The sequence below is a fragment of the Nicotiana attenuata genome, unplaced genomic scaffold (assembly GCF_001879085.1).
Source record: "Nicotiana attenuata strain UT unplaced genomic scaffold, NIATTr2, whole genome shotgun sequence".
NCBI lineage: Eukaryota > Viridiplantae > Streptophyta > Magnoliopsida > Solanales > Solanaceae > Nicotiana > Nicotiana attenuata.
Genome location: NW_017670408.1, coordinates 347,412 through 351,608, shown reverse-complemented (window position 1 = coordinate 351,608; position 4,197 = coordinate 347,412).

Genomic DNA, 4,197 nt, shown 5'->3' with positions numbered 1-4,197 from the left:
GTGAGTGGCTTGAGCCCTAATACTTGTATATGTGATGATTTCCGGTTGATTAATCATGAAATTTGTAGAAATTAGGGATGAAATTGGGGGAGTTAGGGCTTGAAATTGGAGAGTTAAATTTGAGGATTTGAGAGACCATTTGGGGTCGAATTTTGATGGTTTTGGTATGTATAAACTCGTGAGTGAAAGGAGTTTCTAGTTTTATAATTTTTATCGGATTCCGAGATGTGGGCCCGGGGTTCGGGTTTAAGTCCAATTTAGGATTTTTGGTCTAATTTGATAATTTTCGTGTGGAATTCATTCCTTTAGCGTATATTGTTGATAATATACCGATTTTTGTTAGATTCGGAGCATTTAGAGGCCGAGTCGAGAGGCAAGGGCATCGCGGGTTAGATTTTTGTCCGGTTTGAGGTAAGTATGAATGTAAATCTTGTTTTGAGGGTGTGAAACCCCGGATTTCACATCGTCTCACTACTTTGAGGTGAGGCACATGCCAGATGACGAGCGTGAGGGCATGCACCGTTGGGGATTGTGACTTGGTCCGTCCCGTAGCGACTATTAAGTTGCATACTTGACATGGAAACTATTTGATACTTATGTGTTTTTGAAAGTACTAGTATGTTTTGGGCTGAATGCCATATTTGGGCCTCGTGGTAAGCTGTTTGGACCCTTAGGGGATTTTTACTACTATTCCTCATTGTTTTGATTTAATATATGTACTCAATCATGCTATGTTTTATTCATCTCATAACTCAGTCTTATTTACTCCGTTTTGATGCATAAAATGATATGTTGGGCTGAGCACCCCGTTTTACTGATAGCCCGAGTGGCTTGAGAGGTTTCTGACTGAGTGAGGCTGAGGTCCTGTGTTGTGAGGATATTGTGGGATCGGGCTGCGCGCCGCAACATTTTGTTACTGATTTTTGATCTTGAGAGGTCGAGGGCGTGATTCGTTATGCCACGAGATGGCTTGTTATAGCGCTTGGGCTGTAGGAGCCCCTCCGGAGTCTGTACACCCCAGTGAGCGCGGGTACCCTGAGTGAGTGATATGATGTTGCCCGAGGGGATGTTCTTGATTCATGTTGTGCCAGGTGGGCTGATTCTGAGAGATGTTATGCTCGAGGAACGGTTTATGATACATGTTTTATGATTTTCATCACTTTTACTCTAAACTTCATTGAACCTCTGTTGAAACTATTGGAAACATATCTGCAAATGATTTTTACTGAAAAAGGGACTTTAACGAGATGATTTGATTTGTATACTGTTTTGAAAACATACTGTACTTACTGAGATTTTATGACATGGATTTATGTGTTTCTTACTGCTCAGTCTTTATTTACCTTTATTACTTACTGAGTTGGCATACTCACATTACTCCTTGCACCATGTGTGCAGATCCAGGGGTCGTTGGGCGTGATTGCGAACTCTGATTCTTCCATCCGTCGCGGATATTCGGAGTTTGCAAGGTAGCTGCATCGCGATCGCAGCCTTGCTCTTCTCCCTCTTATCTCCCTTAGACTATTTTGTGTTTTCCAGACTGTGATAGTCTTAGTTGTATTCAGATAGTCCTTAGTAGATGTCGGGCCTTTGGTCTTTCCGCACTTGTTATTTAGATTTATGCTGCGAAGTTTTATTAATTAATGGCTTAAAAACATCTTTATTATGAAATGTCGATTTGTTTTGGGATTGTGTCGACTGGCCTAGTTTCATGATAGGCGCCATCACGACCGAGTTGGTTTTGGGTCCGTGACAAGTTGGTATCAGAGTCTAGGTTACATAGGTCTCACGGGTCATGACCGGGTTTGGTAGAGTCTTGCGGATCGGTATGGAGACGTCTGTACTTATCTTCGAGAGGCTGTAGAACCTTTAGGAAAACTTCACATTCTTGAATTCTTGTCGTGCGAATCTGTTGATTCTGGTAACTAAGCTTATGCTATTCTATTCTCTCACAGATGGTGATGACACGTGCTACCTATCAGGACGGACGACCACCAGTACCACCAGTTGGGGCAGCGAGAGTCTTAGGTCGCGGTCGACGCCGTGGTAGGGGCAGGGGTGTGGCTCGCACAGCAGCTAGGGCAGCACCTGCAGATCCACCAACCGCCCCAGTTCATGATCAGGTCCCAGTTATGGACGCTCCTGCAGGACCAGCTCAGGCACCGGCTGTGCCTATTGTAATCCCAAGCCTTCAGGAGGCCCTATCCCAGATTCTATCAGTATGCACTGGCTTGGCTCAGGCAGTCTCAGTTACTACGGCCGCAGCTACTTCTCAGGCTCGGGAAGGCACTCAGACTCCCGCCGCTCGCACACCTGAGCAGGTTGTACAGGGACTTCAGAAATTGGGGGCACCTCCAGCCCAGCCGGTTGCAGCTGCTCAGGACTATGTAGTTCCTGTTATGCCGGAGGACGAACGATGCAGATTGGAGAGGTTTGGGAGACTCCAGCCTCAGTCATTTAGTGGTGCTGAGGGTGAGGATGCACATGATTTCTTAGATAAGTGTTAGAGGATGCTTCAGCCCGCAGGTATTTTGGAGACCAGTGGGGTCTCATTCAGTACTTTCCAGTGCTCCGGAGCTGCACTTAGTTGGTGGGATTATGAGAGGCGTAGGCCAGTTAGTGCAGCGCCCCTTTCTTGGCAGCAGTTCTCCGTCCTCTTTCTGGAGAAGTTTGTACCTGAGTCTCACCGAGAGGAGCTGCGCAGGCAGTTCGAGTAGCTTCGTCATGGTGATAGGTCTGTTACACAGTATGAGATGCGGTTCTCCAAGTTGGCTCGTCATGCGGTCTGGTTGGTTCCCACAGACCGAGAGAGGATCATGAGGTTTATAGATGTCCTCGATTTTCAGCTTCGGTTGCTTATGACCAGAGAGAGAGTGTCTGGTGCCACTTTTGATGAGGTTGTTGACATTTCTCGACAGATTGAGATGGTTCGTAGCTAGGAGAGGGTTGAGAGGGAGGCCAAGAGGACTCATAGTCAGGGTGGATTTAGTGGTGCTCCTCATGGGGGTCAGTTTTTGCATGGTAGAGGCCGTTTATTCAGACATGCTCAGTCACCTCGCCCAGTTCATCATGGGGCATCATCAGGCCATGGTTCTCACAATTCTCATCAGGGCCATTCATCACTTAGTGCCCTTCTGGCCCAGAGTTCGTCCCGTGCTCCATCAGTTCAGGGCTCTTCCAAGCCAGGTTCTTCTACTAGTTATCCCGGTGCTAGGGGTTCCCTTCATTCCCCGTCTCCAGCACTAGGGGGTTGTTATGAGTGTGGAGAGTTGGGGCATATGTGAAGGTAGTGTCCTCGTCGTCATGGGGGTCCACCTTAGCAGAGGAGTCAGCCGTTGACTTCAGCGCCAGTTACTTCACCATCCACCCAGTCAGCTAGGGGTGGAGAACAGTCAGCTAGGGGTCGCCCTAGAGGGGGAGGTCGATCAGGTGGTGGTCAGGCCCGTTTCTATGCACTCCCAGCCAGACCTGATGCTATTGCTTTAGATACCGTGATCACAGGTATTGTTCCAGTTTTCCACAGAGATGCCTCTGTATTATTTGATCCTAGTTCCACTTTTTCATAAGTGTTATCATACTTTGCTCGTTATTTGGATATGCCCCGTGAGTCTCTTGTTTCATATGTTCGTGTATCTACTCCGGTGGGCGATACTATTATTGTGGACCGCGTATAATGGTCAAGTGTGGTGACTATTGGGTGTTTGGAGACCCAAGTGGACCTTGTGTTGTTTTGTATGGTTGATTTTGATTTGATATTGGGCATGGATTGGTTATCTCTGTGTCATGTTATTTTGGACTGTCATGCTAAGACAATGACGTTGGCTATGCCGAAGGTGCCATAGATTGAGTGGCGAGGTTCGACGAATTATGTTCCCATTAGGGTGATTTCATTTTTGAAGGCCTAGCGAGTAGTTGGGAAGGGTTGTTTTTCTTATTTGGCCTTTGTGAGGGATGTCAGTGCAGAGACTCCTAACATTGATTCAGTCCTGGTAGTGAGGGACTTTTCAGATGTGTTTCCTGCAAACCTGCCGGGCATGCCACCGGATAGAGATATTGACTTGGTATTGATTTGGTGCCGGACACTCAGCCCATTTCTATTCCACCGTGTCGTATGGCACCGGCGGAGTTGAAGGAGTTGAAAGAGCAGCTTCAAGAACTCCTTGATAAGGGGTTTATTCAACCTAGTGTGTCGCCTGT